Raw genomic sequence first — 19,198 nt, 5'->3', positions numbered from 1 at the left:
CAAAGTTAATTTATGCCAGTTGAATAGAATAACATTAGTTTAATTCATTGTGTTTCCAAGTAACCTGGAAGAATAACAATGACTAAAAATTTTGTGTGTATGAATCTAAATATTTTTCCTGATTTGAAAGACTGTGCTAGACACTGAATGATTATTTTCATTTACATGGTATAAGCAATTCACTTTCTCATACATCTTAAAAGTCTACCTACACAAGATAAGAATTATGCTGTTTTATATTAAAATTGATATAATTTCATGAATCATCTTTATTGACTGATGATTTATAAACTATTCTCCTGGAAAACCTCATTATTTTTTGAAGCCTCTACTACTTTCCAAAAAAACTTCCAACTTAATATGTATCCTACCATGTCGTGCCAATTTACAAGTTATGGGAGATCTGGGCAAATATTTTAATTGATTTTGAATTGTGCAGTTTGTCTCAGAACTACATAAACATTAAATAATTCAGAGACTAAATGAAACCTTATAATGCAGCACACCAAAGTTGTTTAAGCAAGTTTTTTCCCCCAATAATCAGATAATTATACATAACTAGTCATCATTACTTGAAACAAATTATGTTCTGTTGAAGCATGAAAGAGGTTTCCTGGCATTATTTTGAGTTCAACTAATCTTACTGACAATAGGTGTCTGTCTGTAAAACCTGTTTATTGGTGTTATGGTTTGGTTATATAGCATTGTGTATTGCTGCTCTGTAGTAAGTCCCTCTTAATCATATCATTTTTCAAATAAATATTGTATCTTTTACTTTGAAAAATCACAGGTTCAGTAAACTTGGCAAATGTGTGTATATTTTGAATACAGAATGCTTTGTCCTTTATTCATTGTAGATTATCTGTAATAATACACTGCTCCATGAGACAGCAGACTAGTGAAGAAAAAAAGGCGAGCAGTTATTTGCTGTGCATTTAAGTGCTTAAACAGAGAGTTACTCTGCTTTCAGACATTCTTGCTTGATGAATTCACTGGAGGCAAATGGTTTAGAGTGCTGTGTCATGCCAATCAAGGGCATTAGCATCATTTGTGCAGTGGGAAAGCTTGTGTTTGGAGAAGGAGGGATTCTTTGGCTCTGTCTATACAGATTAAGTAAAATGGAAAACTAAGGCATTTATCCAACTAATTCTGGCAAAAAGAAAAAAAGTGAGGTCAATTATTCAAAGCAGCTATAGATGGTAATGGAGTTCAGTGGATAAGTAGTACTCCACTGTCCTCCCATTTTCTGCAACTGAAATTGTTTTTATGTTTGTGTTGAGTGGAAGAGCACACTAGGAATTCCCTTATGAAGCATCATTTAGTGAGTGGCCAAAATTAAAGGCACAGCAAACTCTTCATTCCCTCATTGTTTAAAGGACTTATATATAGGCAGGATAATAATAAATCTCCTACTTCCACATAAGAGTGTACACCGAAAAGATTAATATCATTTGACCACTTAACTTTTAAAAAATGATACTCTGAATTTATAAGCTAAATTACTATGAGTTTGAGCATAAGTTATTAGACAATAGTATTATTGACTCTAATAAAACCAAGATATACTGTGTTCAAACCATAGGGACAATAGTGTTTTGATTTTTTTGTTTGTTTGGTTGGTTTTTTTTTAGTAATGGGAAGTTCCTACTTCCAAGTTTAAAATACTGTGATAATTGTGATAATTCTATACTTTGAAAATTAAACCATTATGTTGGAGGTGTTTGAACCAGAGCAACTCCATTTTGAATAGGAGCTAGGTAAAATAAGGCTGAAACCTACTAGGCTGCATTCCCAGACAGTTAGGCATTGTCAGGATGTGGGATGAGACAGGAAGTCTGCACAAGATACAGGTCATAAAGACCTTACTGCAAAACAAGTTGCAGTAAAGAACCCAGCCCAAACCCACCCAAACCAAAATGGCCACAAGAGTGACCTCTGGTCATCCTCACTTCCACACTCCCACCAGCATCATGACAGTTTACAGATGCCATGGCAATGTCAGAAGTTACCCTATATGGTCTAAAAAGGGGAGGCATGAATAACCCATGCCTTGTTTAGCATATCATCAAGAAATAACCATAAATATGGGCAACCAGGAGCCCTAGGGGCTGCTCCTTTACTTTCTTAATAAACTTGCTTTCACTTTACTCTGTGAACTCGCCCTGAATTCTTTCTTGCGTGAGATACAAAAACCCTCTCTTGGGGTCTGGATTTGGGCACCTTTCCGGTAACAATTATGCCACAAGAAAAACTGGGCAGATAAAATATAATAAATTTAAATAAAACTTCATAAGGGAATCTTACAGTAACTTTAATCATTCAATATACATTCATTAAACAGCTTTAGGTAAATATTTTTCTTTTATATCATCTTCTAAATGTTATAAAGCACTCTTATTGGATAACTGCTTTCTTTCCCCAGCACCAGTCATTAAAGTCTGTTCTTTCCCTTCTAATTTTCAAGCCAAAAAATTAAGTTAGCTTCTATATGTAAACCTTGTTTATTAATTATTTCCTCTGGAAAAAAATTCCACATCATTCTGCTAGATTTCAGTGTAAACTTTTTCTTCTGTTCCATTAATCTATTTGTCTATCCTTATGGCAGTATCACCTACCTTAATTTTTAGTTTATTATAAATTTTAATGTCTGAAAAGGAAAGACCCCTCACTTTGTTTGTCTTTTTTGGGTGTATCTATTATTTTAGAATTAGCTTGCAAGTTAAAAAAAAAAAAGTAGGAATTTTAAGTAGAATAATTTGACTCATTCTAAGTATGTATTATTTTGTTATAAATCACTCTAAACTTAATGACATAAAAGAATCATTTTATTTATTATATTTCACAGTTCTGGGGTTTAACTGAGATCAATTAGGCAGTTGTTTCTTGATGGTCTCTCATGTGGCTCTTGTCTGATGATGGCCATTTGTTCACATATCTGGAAGTGAAAGCTGATGTCAGCTGGAACTTCAGTAAGGGCTGTTCTTCAAAACTACTCCTCATATCCTACCCATGTGATTTCTCTACTTTCTCATGACAATGAGATCAGATTTCCGGAACAAATAAGAGTCCCAAGAGGACCAGGCAGAAGTCACATCAATAGTTATGACCTAGCCTTAGTATCAAATATTATTGTTTCTACCATAGCTCATCAAATTCAAGGGGATGAACATAGACACACACATTGCCAACTTTCCATCATAGGAACATCAGTAATACATTGTAGGAAGAGTATATGAGAAAAAGAAAATCTGGCTATATCCATGTTAGAAAAAAATCATCTGCCACAATTCTGTAAATCAATTTAGGAAAAATTAGCATCTTTATACTATTGAATTTTCCTATCCATGAACATGGTATAATTCTGTTTATTTAGATTTTCTTATTTTCTTTCAATAAAGCTTTATTTTTCCACCAACAGCATATGTATGTTTTGTTATAATTATTACTAGGCACCTTATTTTTTTATGTCATGGTAAAGATTATCTGTTTTAAAATGTGTTTTTCAACATTACTTATTTGTATATAGCAAATTAGTAATTTTATGTGTTGATTTTGTATTCAACACACCTGCTTTACCATCTAATTTATTCTAATAAATTATATTGCTATTGAATTTTCTACATAGTCTTTTCATCTATGACTAATAATTCCTTTTTTCTTTCTATTATACTTATTTAATAGGCACATATAGTATCTATCCTGTCTCAGACACTATTTTTTTTTTTTTTTTTTTTTTTTTTTAGTGATTCCACCTTTATTTTTATTGGTGTATTTTCTGTTTGTTTGTTTTCTTCAACTTTTATTTTAAGTTCCAGGGTACATGTGCAGGATGTGCTGGTTTGTTACATAGGTAAATGTGTGCCATGGTGGTTTGCTACACAGATCAACGCCTCACCTAGTTATTAAACCCAGCATCTATTCGCTATTATTTCTGATGCTCTCCCTTTCCCAAACTCCCTGACAGGTTCCAGTGTGTGTTGTTTCTCCCCGATGTCAGACACTATTTTGAGCACTTACAAATATTAACTCATTTAACATTAATAACCTCCCATCAGGTAGGTATTATTATTTCCACTTTGGAAACTGAAGCGCATATAGAATAAAATACTTAGCTACTAAGCTTGTTAAGCTTGTTCATTACTTAATTTGTAAGCAATAGAGAAATGATTTAAGTCCAGAAGTCTGGTCCAACCCTTAAATGTTACATCATGTAGCCTCTCCTATACCTTTTCTTTATTTTTCTTCCCTTACTGCACTAGCTAAGACCCACAATATAATGTCAGAAAGAATTGCTGATGCAGACACTCTTGTGATTTTTATGATGTTAAAGCCAACCCTTTCACCATTCTACTGTAAAGTACTAGGTTTTGTAGGTTACTATTTATCAGATTAATACAATTTCCCTTTCTTTTTACTTTATTAAGTGCTTTTTTTTCTTATGTTTTCTTTCTTTAAAAAATATGAATGGTTGTTTAATTTACTGAAGGCTTTTACTTCCTCTATTAATATAATCATCTTTTTTTCCCATATATCTCTTAAGTTGGTAAACCAAATTATGTGATTTTTCTAATGTTGAATCAATCTTCCCCATGAAAAGAATTCCATTTTGTTACACATTTCTAGATGTCAGTGTTCCAATATTTTGATTAGAAATTTTGAATTTTAGCTCAAAATGAAATTTGCATATACATTTTTTCATATTATGTTTAAAGTTGACTAAAACAGAATTTTAAAGTATTGACATTTTTCAAGTTATCTTTCTAAAAATTTCATTTGAATTTCACAGTGATAAGAGAAAGTGGTCTGTATGACACAAATTCTTGACTATACATTAATGTTTGGATACTTGCTTTATAGCAAAATATTTTCAATTTTCACAAATATTCTCCATGTACTTGAAAATAAAAAATGTCATTTTGAAAAACCTAATGAAATAATGGATTCAGACAATGGTCATCATGGATGACACTATTAAGAGAAAGGTTGATGGAGAATTTATTTATTTATTTTTTACCTTTTCTTTTCTTTTTTAAAGAGATGGTATCTCACTATGTTGTCCTGGCTGGATTCAAACTCTTGAGTTCAAGTGATCCTCCGGCCTCAGCCCCCCAAGAAGTTAGGACTTCAAGTGCAACACCACACCCAGCTTGATGGAGAACTTAAGAGTGAAGGGATCAGGCAATGACCAAATGAACCAAATGATCAATCTTTGCATTACAAACAGAGGGACAAACAACTGTGGTGTCATCTGGTTGTGATGTAATATTAAGTACTCCCCCCAACCAAGACTCCTAACTTGAAAGGGAATTTAATCAAGTTCAGGGTTAAATTCCATTTATAGAGAATACAGGAGATAAATAAATGAATTAATTAACACCACAGTGAAGCAATCAGACAAATCAAGAATGTGAGACATTTTTTAGAACTGACCCAAGTTCTTCAACCAGTCAGTGGCCTGATGAAAAAAGGGAAGTAAAGAGGAAGGCATTTGTTTGGATTGTATTTCCAATAAACCAAGTGTAAAATATGTTTAAACAATCATGACCATTTTCATATGGTATAAATTGAATTCTGGATAATACCAATAAATCATTCATAATTTTATCAGGCATAATTTTGGTTTCAGGTATGTACAAACAAGTCCGTGTTTTTTTAGAGATTCTTGCAGAATTATGTGGTGATGATACACATTTGAGATTGAGCTTTACATTTTGAAAAAGAAAAGAAAAATATGAATCTTGTTCTTTATATGTTCATTAGATCAAGCTTGTAAATTGCCTTTTAATTTCATCTTTTTTTTTTTTTTTTTTTGAGACAAGGTCTCACTCTGTTGCCCAGGCTGGAGCGTAGTGACACAAACATGGCTCACTGCAGCCTCTATATGCTGTGTTCAAGTAATCCTCCTATGTCAGCCACCCAAGTAGCTGAGACTACGGGCGCGTACCACCATGACTGGCTAATTTTAAAAAAAATTTTCGTAGAGACAAAGTCTCACTATGTTGCCCAGGCTGATCTTGAACTCATGAGCTCAAGTGATCCTCCTGCCTCGGTCTCTCAGTGTTAGTATTACAGACATGAACTACTACACCTGGTTTAATTCCAAATCTTACTGATTTATTTGTCTCAGTGAGTGAAAAGCATTGTTAAAATGTTTCAATATGATAAATTTATTTATTCTTGTGTTTGTCTTCATTTTTGCCTTATCAATTTTAGAGGAAAAGATTTTGCTTTATATGTTTTAGGAGACAAACATTTTAAAATGTTACATTTTCCATGCTAATTGAATCATTTATTATTACACAGTTATCTTTTAAATCTGAGTAATCTTTTTTAGCTTAATGTCTAGTTTGTCTGTTAATCAAGCTGTAGTAGCATCTTTTTTCTTTTCTGTTTTTGGAAAGTATTTGAGGAGATACCTTTCCCCATCCTTTCATATTTAACCTATTTACATTTTTTTTGTGTGTTATACATGTTTATTTGTCATTTACTGGATTATTTAATCATTTACATTTCTTATAATTGCTGATATATTTAGGTTTAGTTCTACCTTATTTCAAGCTGAAATTTGTCCTACCTTTTCTATACTTGTTTTTGCTTTTTTCTTTCTTTTGAATTAATTGAACATGTTTTCTCATTCTGTTTTTTCTTTTTACTTAACACTCTTTCATTTCTCTTAGTGACTACTCTAGGAATCTTAACATTCAGGCTAACTTATGAAATTGTAAAGCTAATCATTATCTTCACCCTCCTGAACAAATCAATGATGTTAGAACACTGTAACTCTAATAATATTTTTCCTTTAAGCACTATTGCTTTATGTATTTTTATCTTACTTTTTTCTTTCATAAACATAGATGTGGCAATTATTGTTTTATGTAGTCAGTGTTGGTTTTGATTACAAACATATTTATTACTTTCTTTATTCATCATTCTTCCTTGCATCTCAGACTTCTTAGATGAAAATGTCTTTATTTCCCCCTTATTCTTAACAAAATATTTGTGGAATATTGAATTCTAGATTTAACAATTATTTTCTTTCTATACTCTAAAAATTTTACTCTATTCTCTTTGTCTTCTATTGCCACTAGTAAGTCAACTGTTATTTTAATCATCATGCTTAGACAATTTGTCTTTTCTGTCTGATTTTAAAATCATCTCTTTGTCTTTGGTGATATCAATTTTCCTTGTTGTATATTTAAATGTGGATGGTTAAATTTATCCTACTTGTTTTTTTAATCTGAGGATGGATGTTGTTAATTAATATTTTTAAATTGTCAGTCATTTTATCTTCAAATGCTGCTTCCCTCTTCTCTTATGAAAATTCCAAGTACATACATGCCTTAGATTTTTTCAATCTATCCTCCACATCTATTAACAACTCTGCCATGTTTCCTATGTCTTTGTCTCTGTATACTGCATTTCAGATAATTTCTTCAGAAACATAATCCAGGTTATGAATTCTCTTTTTATCTATATCTAATCTGATCTGGAACATTGGTATTAAGTTTTTAATTTCAATTATTATAGTATCTCTTCCATTGATCTCTTTGGTCATTTTTATACCTGCTTGGTCATTTTTATGGTGACTCCTCTTTTTTACTCATTTGTATCCCCTATTTTAATTCATTAGGTATGCTAAACCTCTTTACCCCATATTCTTTTTAAATATGTTTCTAATGTAGGAAGTTTGGGGCTCACATTATTCTTGCTCATGTTTTTTACTGCTTTGTTTGTATGTTTTGTGATTGAACTTGAATTCGTATTCTTTAGTACTTTGTTGAGGCAAATTTACTGAGGCTTAGATTGAAAAGAGGTTCCTTTAGATAGGATTTGCATTTGCTTCTGCTACGTGCCTGGAGAGCCTATTGATTCAGCATCATTTTAATTAAATGCATGCTTTTAGTTTTATTTGAGCACACGCACATGCTGTGGACTCTATCTGCAAATCCAGACAGTGAAGACTGGCTTGTAGTATGAATTTCTGGAGAAGAGTTTTTTCTTCTGGTCAAGGTTGGAGAAGAGCAATTTGTCTTGCTGATCCCTTAGGGGAAGGTGACATTTCTATTTACATTGAGAGGATGGCTGTTTGGGGTCCCAGATCTATGGAGATGGTTACCTATGAGATGTCATTTCCTTCCCTTGTGGGTACTAGTCCTCCATCTCCTGTGACCCGTGAAGATGTGAAAAGAAAACTCAAGTTCATCTTGGTTTGATGAGTACGCTAAGAACACCAATCATACTCACTGTTTTGCTTGGCTCTCTGGATTTGTACTTTCACTTAGTTTTTGACCTCTGCAAACTCCTAACTTTCTTATCATATCATTGATATACCTAAAAATATGTATTTTTATATTAAACCAGTATTTTTAGTTGCTTTTCATAAGACAGATAATTTCTGTTAAATTGCTAGAAAAACAGTCTCAATAATCCTATACCACCTCTGTCTGAGTGAATAAAAGAAATAACTGAAAGAAATATTTTAAAAGAGAGAATCATGTACCTGGGTTTAGGCTAACCACATTACTCACAACTGCCAGAATGCAATGCGGCCACAAGTGGTTTTAGTGGTCAGAGAAAGTAAGTGTAAATACCATAACATTTTTGGAAGGTTCATACAAACTTGACATGTAGCACATTAACCTAAAAGGAGACACTCCAATTCACCAGGTAGTTCTAAGAATGGTAGTCTGGAGATCAGAAGTGGTGGTTGTTTAGCGGTCTCAGTGAAAGAAACTGAAGGTGGGAGGTTGATGTGAAGTCAGACTTAGTGGGCATGGCTTTGGGATTGGCTGTCCAAAGGTCCAACTTCTAAACTCACCTCTGCCATTAGTGGTTTGTGGGAAGTTGGGCAAGTTGCCTTTCCTCTCTGGGTTTAATTTTACTTATCTGTAAACTGACTATGCCGTTAACACATGAGGCAAAAATCTGTGGCCTCTTAGCCCTCAATTATTCCTTTACAGTTCCTCTAAGGGCAGCACAGTTCTTCTAGTAATACGCTCCTGTCTCCTCATGTTTAAAGGGTCATTACTTCGTGATTCTAAAATGTTTTATAAGATAGTAAGAGTCAGCTAACTCAGATTCTACTGGAACAATGGAAGAAAGAAGCTCAGATGACCCTATGTAAGTGTTATTTATGAATGATGGGTACTCAAAAGATTTTTAAATGTAAGATATCATAAATCATATCTTTGTGACAAATTGTTTTCATGCCTCAAACTCCAGGTTTTTTTTTAATTGTTGTTGTTCTGTTATTTCATTATTAGCTGTATTGTAAAACTAATGAAATTCAAGCTTTAGGTTCCTGGATTTAAGCATCTTCCTTCCAAAGACCTTTTTCCTCTCATTTTAAATAAACATTCACTTTTGTGTTTAATGTTTTAAATATAATTTTATATATTGTTTAAAAATGAGTTTCCCACATTGTATACATTTCAGGGTCCACAAAACCTAAATCTGCTCAGTCTAATACTTAATCGGGTAAAAATTACATATTTCTTCCTCATTTGGTTTATCACTTTTCCAGCTTTCATTAAACAACAAAAAAAGACAAAACAAAGACAAGATACTATTGATTCAGGTGTACGTATACAGAAACATGTTTCAACGCAGCTCTGGCCTATTAAAATCGGAGGGCAGTTTGACGGTTATGCAAAAACTCGTTCATCATTCATTGCCTTCCAAAGCTCAAACTTTCACTCTTTTTTAAGCCTAGATCTTTGGAAAAAATAACGGGTCCCAGTAGTCATTGCAATGTTTTGAGACTGCAAGTTGTGATAGTGCTAGTAAAAAAAAAAATACATGTAATATTTTATTTTCCAATTTTGAGGGAACAATTCTACCAGCCTCACATAGTATCTTAGAGTTGCAAAAGCATTTATGAACAGTTGAATTTGGAAAAGGAAGATTTATTCAATTGCTTCATGTAGTTTGAGAACTAAGATAACATGAGCAATTGTTAACTTCAAAATATTCTATTCTGTTTGTATTGTTTTTACATTAAAATTATACTCTCGTATATATACACATATTGACTATGGCTGGCCATTTCTAGGAATTTGGGTATTTTTGTCAAAGGAAAGCAGCCTATTTTAAGATTTTATTTTACATATTTTATTTTTATTTTGAGGGGAATCCAAATATCTACATCATGAACTTAAATTCCTATAGCTGCCAGAACTGACAGAGAATTAGCAAGGCAGAGCCAAGTTCACGCAAGACTGTCTACGGCGCTCTTATAGCTAAAGACAAACCAAAATATTGACTAGTTCTTCTCAAAACAGCATGTATAAGTTGTGGCTGAAATAAGCCTGATGTAAGAAAGAATACAGATGGCAGTATAATCATAGGCTGGGTCTACAAGATGCCAAACAACCCATTCAAAAGTGAAAAACTCAGTCGATCAGTTGGTGGTTTTGTCTACATGCCACCAAGCAACAGGCTTGACTGATTTCTTCACAAAATTGACTGAGCTTTTGACTATACTTGAGCAGATGTTTTATCACTATGTATATTCAGTCTTAGTTGTCAAATCTATAACTCAAGTAAAGTAAGTTCTCCTACAAATGACGAATTCCTTTCCTCCATCAAAACAACCTGAAACTGTTAAACAAAGCTCATCTGCAGTTTTTAATTCATCTTAGAACCTAGTTCAATGCATGTGTTTCATACAGTATAGAGTATTCCAGACAAGAAATAGAATCTCCCAACTTACATGCCTCACTTTAGTATTTCATTAATTCATTTGGTATCCTGGCTACTCAAATATTCATTGAAAAGTAACTAAAATCCATTTTACTTTCTTTCTTTTTTTTTTTTAAAGCAACAATTTCCTTGGTATATCCAATCTATTTGCCATCAATGTATCAAATTACTACTAACATTAACAATTGCTTTTGACATTTTGTTCTAATTCTTTTAAAAAAGGTCCTTTTCAGGCCAGGCATGGTAGCTCACGCCTGTAATCCCAGCACTTTGGGAGGTTGAGGTGGGCAGATCACGAGGTCAGGAGATCGAGACCATCCTGGTTAACACAGTGAAACCCTGTCTCTACTAAAAATACAAAAAATTAGCCAGGCATGGTGGCGTGTGCCTGTAGTCCCAGCTACTCAGGAGGTTGAGGCAGGAGAATCAGTTGAACCCGGGAGGCAGAGGTTGCAGTGAGCCAAGATTGTGCCACTGCACTCTAGTCTGGGTGACAGAACAAGACTCCATCTCAAAAAAACAAACAAAACAAAACAAAACAAAACTTTAAAAGATAAGTCACAAAATCTTTCAAATATGTCATAATTAAAAATGAAAGCAATCAAAAAAGATACTGTTTTAAAACAAGTTCTTTGTGAACAGAGATCTCATGCCTTTGGCCTGTATTGTGTCCTCATCACCTGATATGGTGTGGGCCTCGACAAATGTTTTTTTAATGAATGATTACATGGATTGTAGTATACTATTGTCCTAGCCACTGACAAACTGTGGCCTATGAAGAAGTGACTAGGGGAGTAAATATTCCAACTCACTCCCCTCCTGTCCTACCAATGTACTGCTCATGCTTCTGTTGCCTAAACCCAACTGGAAACCAGAAGGCCAGGGAACGTGTTAAGAGCTCATAGGAAGGTGGAGAGGGGTGGCAAGTGGTTCTGGAGCTGGAAACAGTATCCACTATCTGCACACTGTCGTCCATGCAATCACTGGAGATAATAAGCTAGATGTACATGATGATTCTTATGATTTTCACAAACACACTAATTACAGACATACATATATACACATGTATATTTATGTATATAATTGACACATGTTAGATAGATAGATCAAAATGCTCTCAAAACCTACACACAGTTGATTTCTTCCCAAATCCCTTGAAAATGTTCTGCCAGATAACCTTTAAATTTCTTTCCAACTATATTATTCTTTGATATGGACTAATGTGAATGCCTTGAAACACCATTTACCTTTAAAAGAAACCAAAAACTTCTATTTAATTTTAAAAAACAAAATATGTTTTTTAAGAAGCTAGAAAATATAAAAAAGGGTAGATGAGAAGCATACTCATTCATACGCAATGCTTCTAGGAGCCAATAGATGTATTTTTTCTTAGTTCACAAGGCAGTCGTCGGGAAAGAAGATGGTTTTCTGGGTCTGTCTCTAATCACTTCCCTTCTTTCTGATTTATGTCCATCTTCCATTCACCATTCTTTATATGCTGTCAGTTTTCTTCTTTTCAAGCACAAAGAACAGGCAAGAGCCTGAATGGGGAACAAGCAAAGGACTCCACTCTGCGAAACTGACTCCGAAAATGTTTACTGCATCGGCATTAATATCTTCCAAAGAAAAGAGCACCTGCCCATCTTTTGAGACCACAGCAGCAATTGCCTTTCAAAGTTACCTGTAACATGCTCTAGGGGACGATCTCTACATGCTTAATACACAGGTGTTTTTGCAATTTTAACAGTGGTCTGATAGGGGAAATGCAACTTTTATCGTTATAAATTTCTAGATTACATTATGTTTTTAGCTAAGCAGTAGATGGAGTCTGACTTAACCCAAGGACCTCTTCCCAGTTTGTGGGGATGTCTTTTTTTTTTTTTTTTAAACCTTCACTATAAAACCAGAAAAAGGAAAACTTTCTTAACTTACTCAAAGTATGTGCAAACTACCTCTTCAAAGCTCTGAATTTCCTGAGCCTGACTTTTAAATAAAACTCAGCAAAACAGGAGAAATTGAAAGGATCAGGGAAAGAAAAATCATAAAGCATTTATTTTCAGGTTGAATAAGAAATTCTGTTTTGTTAAACAGAAGCAAAGTTTCCGTAGCCATTCCCCACCACCCACACCCATAGCCCTTTCTTCTGAAGCATGAATGTTTGCTCTAACCATTAAAGAAGACAGATGCAAACCCTGTTTTTTATACATTATGTTAATAATAAGCACAAGCTGCAACTATAGAGAAACTTCTTACAAATTTCCTGAAATCACTCATCTAAATACTATGCTATAGCTAAAACTATGCTATATTAAAGATCTTGAGGAAGAAAATGTTAGGTACCATTACAAGTATCTTATTTGTCTAATTTGTTAAAACACATCAATTTTGAAAAAGAAGCTTTTAAAGCAGTGATCCTACAATATATCTCCTTTGCTCAGTGTGATGAGAAGCCAACGGAGTTGTTTTAAAATCAAACAGGGGCAATTCTTTCTTTTACTTTTCCCATGACTTTTACCCCACTCGAATAAATTGTCATTAGATGCAGAATGTTTGTATGATTAATTCAGGATGCCAACTACTATATGATTCACAGAAGGCAGAAGAAATGCCAGCGCTTTCATAACACAAAATGACACATGTTTGAGAATACTATGGTTCCCTCATAACAGCTAGGAAATGTTTTCAGAGAAAAAAAAAACAAAAAACTTTAAACCTGAAGTCGAGCAAACGGACAGCGTAAGAGAGTGGTAATGGACTCATTCATAGCTCTTCTTTTGTTAACATTAGGTTCGAATTTACTTAGTAATTCTTTACTATTTGAGGAACTTGGTGAAGATTTTGTTTCAACCAAGAATAAACTGAAGTACAAATGATTTAAAGTCTTGCCAAAAAAATAAAAACATCTCTCCTAGTTGTATCACGTATCATGAATATTTTGGCTATGTTGGGATACACAAACAAATGGAGAATTGAAGTAAGTTGTCTTGAAAGTCTAGAAAATAAAAAGCAAAATGCTTTAACATTTATTATCAGAATGTAGATGCTTTGTTTGATTTTGCTGGAACATTTGTTTTGCATTTTATTGGGCTCCTTTATTTGGATAATTGCCTTAATTCATCCCTTTACATGCCCAGACAGACAATTAGTTAATAAGTTTATGTTAAGCACCTACTCTGTGTCAGATTTGGAATTATGAGTAAGGATCCCATTTAACTTCAAGATTTGCAAAGGTGTTAACCAATGACATTTCAACAGAAAGAGAGCAAGTATTACTAAAACGATTGGACAGCTATAGCACTTACCAGGTTTTTTAAACTTTAAAAATAAAGCTCTTATCTCCTAGTGCAAACATCCTCATTCCAAACACAAATGTATTGAAGAGGGTGGGTGAACAGGTGAGGTTGTGTCCACATGGAAACTGTGAACTACTTAAAACTGCAGGCATACTCCTGGAGAGCTGCTTTGTCCTGAGGTGTCCACAGACTTCCAATGCAGACTCCCTGAGGAGTCTGTGAGGAGAGGATGCCTTATTGTTATCTCTCCATTGGGTAGTCTAACGTGGCACAAAGAGTATCATCAGGTTCTTCCTTACCTTCTGAGACCTTGGGGAACCCTGTTTGCTTCTTTCTTGGCCTCCAAGAGGAGTCAGCATCAAGGGAAGAAACCAGAAAGATATAGCAGAATATGATTGTTTCAGGAGAGACGCATGCTTGGCCCAGGATATTATTCAATTAGCCTTCCTCCAGGTAAGAGAAATGCTGTATGATAAAGAGTAAAGGATCATCAACTTCTGGTCTTGAATGATAGGAATCACATCACATGAACAGAAATTGTCTTTAAACTTTAAACTTTCTCCAACACTAGCCTATGTTTTCCTCGATTTTTACTACTTTGGAGATCATCTGTACCAAAGTATAATAAAAAGGCAATTCAGGAGAACTACTAATTTAAAAGGGGTAAAAAAGCAAAAGCAAAAAAAAAAAAAAAACAAAAAAAAACAGGCCTTGAGAGGGGACACAGCTTGGCATCAGGTCACTGAGTGTATTCATTATTTGTCCCCATTACCATGTTATGTCTTAATTACTCTGGTCTGGCTTCCTAGCTGGGGTCACTATGTTACAGCTGGTTTTCTGCCCAACTCTAATTAATAAAGCCTCATTTAGTATCCAAGTTTATTGTAATAAACCTCTGCTGAGAGATATAGCAGAAATAAAAGGGGGAAAAAAAAAACCCTAGAAATTATCAGAGTTGTTCTAACGCTAACCTGGCACCATAAAAGGTCTTAGTTCAGGCCTTCTCTAGGTTACCTTTAACCTGGAAAGGACTTCCATTTGATTTCATTTGAAATTTCTGGCATAATTAAGTACAGTGGTTAGATTCCACCCCAAGGAAGAGAAGGGACACTCTTCCTTCTCTCCTGAATACATCGTTTGGAATTTTTTAAACGGATTATTCATTCATACTTTTTGCATTCAAATCAATATTATTTTGTGAAACAAAAACAATGCTTTCAAATGCAATATAAAAAATATACAATCATCAGTTTTCTTTTTCCTGTGGCACTAATTCTCTTAGTTTTCTAACACATCAAATAAAGACAAATTATATACTAGCCTTTTCTAATTTATTACATGTAATCTCAGCCAATAAAATTTTGCAAATTAAAAAAACCCACCATCAAAAAATCTCAGCACTATTATGTATGTCTCTGTCTCTGTCACTCTTTCTCTCTCTCTCACACACACACAGACATACACACACAAAACCAATTCTATTTATTAGAATTCACACAGCTCCTGAACAGATAGCTCATCTGCATTTTATCAGGTGTCTCTATAATTAAAGCTTATTGTAAAGTGCGATATTATTGGTATATTTTATTACTTGTCTATGAGAAGCTGAACAAAGTAAGAGGCATAAATGAATTCAGTTTTACAGTACTTTGTTTTAAACAAATGTCACTACCTACACACACATACCTAATTATCAGTTCTTACACATTCTGCCAAATATCAAACCTATAGTTCATAAGCCACACACACGACAGGCGGTAAATATATTCCCCCTAATTTAAAATTTTATTGCAGAATACCCTCTGCACTATGTTAACCTACACTAAATCACACCCTACACTCTCAGCTTTACTGGTGTTTACCTACTTCTGATTCAAAAGGAAAACAGTCCTAACTCCTGTTTCTACATATCTATAGTAATAAAAATTTTTTAAAGAGAATGACTATATGTAAGAAACGAATTCAAAACAATGGCATAAAAGGGTTGACTTTAACCGTAACAGCGAATAACAGATTAATCCAAGACACTGTGTTTTGGTGTGGTTTCTGAAGGTTCTGTGTTCTGAATGTCAGGGTTTCTTTGCATATTTTTGTACATTTCAAAGGCTTCCGCAGCAGCCACGCAAAAATTAACATAAAGATGAAGGCTCTCGCAGATGACTGGGCAGTTGGTTTGAATGCACGTAGGCTATGATTGTACTATATACAATTTTTCTATTCAAGCACATGTAAGTGAAGGCCAGCACATCCTTTTTGCAATGGGGAAATTCACTCAGGGGAGAACTCATAAGAGGAGAGGTCGCTAGTGCGGCCTCATTCTCCCATCTACAGGCAACTGTTTTGCCATCAACCTAAAGGAACAACTTCTCAGAGCTCAGTCTCAGCACAGGCTCAGTTCCACTTAACCCACGATTCTTCACAGGTGCTTTGTTGTCTTCCAGCAGATATCACTTATTATCATGGCAGACAATGGGATGTGGTGAAGATGGACACGACGGTCATGTCCCATTTGCCAGTGTGAATTATCCTCCGATCCTGTCCTCTAGTCGTCGTGGGTTCTGAGTGCCCCATTTTGAAAAAGAGTCTGAAGCCATTAGAACAAAAAGCACTGGAAGGGCTTGGGCTGCTAAAGGCTACATCTGGGCTCAGCAACATGCATACTAATAACATCATTACGGCCGAGTGGTTTGGAGAGCGTGTTTACTTTGTTGTGGTTGCTGTCACCTTCTACAGCTGAATTGTTAATATGTGGTTTTAAATTCAAATAGCACACAGGGCTAATTTTCTTGTATTTGCCCAAAAAATTAGGTTACATAGTTCATCTAATTCTCCCTCCACTTTTTCATGTGTGGGTGGTACTCCTTGTAGAGAGTACTTCTTTTCCATGACATTGAACTTGAACCTGACTGACCTTTCTATAATGAGTGAATTGAAAACATCTCCCTTTGGAATGTAGCTTGTAGATACTGGCTAAGCCAGTTTTTCTGCATTTGATGAATTAAAGGGGCAGAGTCCTTTTCACAGACCTAGACCATAGGAGTTTTTTAACAGGACAAAAAAGAAAAAAGAGAGAGAGAGAAAGGAAGGAAGAAAAGAAGCAAGGAACGAAGGAAAGGGGGAGGAAGGGAGAAAGGAAGAGAGAGAAAGAAGAAACAAAGCTTTTAAAAGCTTTTTACAGAGGCACTTCGCTTACTTAGAAACCTACCATTAATTTTAACAAAAAGTGATTAGGCAAAGGTTTGGATTCTCTTGGGTGTGTTGGTCTTCTGTGGGTGGTAGTGTTAACCTTTTTTCCCTCCCCACCACCATTTAAATATTTAAGAAAGAGCCTGCCACTTTAAAGTTCCACGTATTTCTAACAAATACTTAACAAAGATTCGGATATTTGTCTCCTTCAACTCAGATATTACGTCCCTCCTCCTCATTGTTCTTTCTCAAATCAATCCTCCCCCACCTAAAATCAAAGTTAAATTGAGAGGCACTTGGAATCAGAGCTACTGAATAATCAGTTAGCAGATTTCTTCTCTTATGCTTTCATAGCCCACGGATTCATGCTTCTTCATTTTTTTAAGGGGGAAAAATACAGAATTGATGGAAGACAGCTGAAAACAGTCAGCAGCGGAAAGTCCAGCACTACCAACATCTGATCTTAATCATAATATATCCTCTGTCTGGTTTGTCAAAATCTATCACTCAAGAACACCTTCAATGGACAGTAATTTGAGGTGTGGCTTATTAGATCACACGATCTTATGAATAATAAAAAGTTATGGAAAATTGCATCCAGGCCTGCTATCCAATTTTCAGTGGTGTCACCCACTTTAAAGTAAGGCAGCATGTTTATGCATGATTTCTGTTTCATATGTATTGACTAGATCATTTTCTCTGTTGTCCTGAGAATTGATGACACACACTGTATTAAGAATGATGACCTCCACAAGGGGGATAACACTTCCTCTAGATTACACTATTGTCAAAACATATTGAAATTTTCTTTACACATGTTACTGCTGTATTTTTCTGCCTGAAAGACCCTGTTAAAGTGAAATCTTGTTGTATTTTTTTTTTTGCTAAATAAGATCCGAGGGACAGGTGTTGAATTTTTCTTCTCTCCTAATACTTTTGTGGAATGACCAATGAAAAATAATAACATCATCCTTCAAAACAATCCCTGTCAGGACTGTGTCAACCCTTCAGGGCAATTTTGATAACCTTCTTGGAGGAATTTGCAAGATACAACTTCCTTTTGCGTGCTTAAGGATATCACTGTGTAGGAGCCAAGGAACTCCATTATGTATGGATTCTAATATTCTGATGGATAATAGGCAGCTGAAAGAAATCCAAATAGTGAAAAGCTTCGATGAAGATTGTTTTCTCTGCCACTTTCCCTGACAGAGTCTCACGGAGGGTGACATTATTCTTCACTGCACCCCCCCCAGCACACGTACACCTCCTTTTTAGGAATCTACACAGAGCTCAACTTGCAGTGATGTAACACCACTGCTGATACCATGGGTATGTGAAAATAGTGTGCAATATTACTTTCTCCCTTGCACTGGATGAAAATGCAAATACACCTTCTGTGAGAGAGTGACCCCTTTGTGGCCAGTGACACTGCACAGCACAAGTTGAGATGTCTTTGGACAGGAAAAAAAAAAAAAGCAAGACAATTATGGGGCCAAAATAAAACCAGGTTATTGATCCTAGAAAAGTGTCCATATTATTTTTCAAAATACCAAGGATAGGCGAAAAAAAAAAAAAGTATTATAAAATTATGGGATCATTTTGAAACAAAGTTGTAAATAAACATTAGATGAAACCTCCCATGTTTAAGTGTATTCTCATTCCTTCTCTGGTCATCTTTCCAAAGACTCTTGATATATAGTTGTCCCATGATAGTGGATGATGCAACATAAAGATGAAAGACTGATTGGAAATCCACATCTGAAGTATATGTGTTGTGCAGAAAAAAAAAAGTAGCATATCAAAGACTAACTGTCAAGAGGCATTAAGAATAGAAAACAGAGATGTGTGAGAGGGAATTTTACGTTTTAATTTAATTTAATTTAATTTACGTGACTTTTGTATTGTAGCCCATTGAACTGACAGGAAATGAAGACAGTGCCTATCTGACTTGAGATATGTGAGGCTTGTAATTGAAATTAATTATATGTTCTTTACATTTTCCATTTCCCTTTTAAAGT

General features: G+C 34.6%; 1 long non-coding RNA gene across 1 annotated transcript in view; it reads right to left on the bottom strand.

The window, feature by feature from the left end:
* LOC103876972 overlaps window positions 1-19,198 on the bottom strand; it is a 202,718-nt gene that overhangs the window by 32,612 nt on the left and 150,908 nt on the right. The window contains exon 5 of the long non-coding RNA XR_002516659.2: window positions 14,294-14,459. This is a non-coding gene — a long non-coding RNA (uncharacterized LOC103876972). The remainder of the gene's footprint in view (window positions 1-14,293; window positions 14,460-19,198) is intronic.

This window comes from Papio anubis, chromosome 14, assembly GCF_008728515.1.
Source record: "Papio anubis isolate 15944 chromosome 14, Panubis1.0, whole genome shotgun sequence".
In the NCBI taxonomy this organism is placed as follows: domain Eukaryota; kingdom Metazoa; phylum Chordata; class Mammalia; order Primates; family Cercopithecidae; genus Papio; species Papio anubis.
The sequence above is the reverse complement of the archived record's forward strand: the minus strand, read 5'-3'. Positions and strand labels throughout refer to the sequence as shown.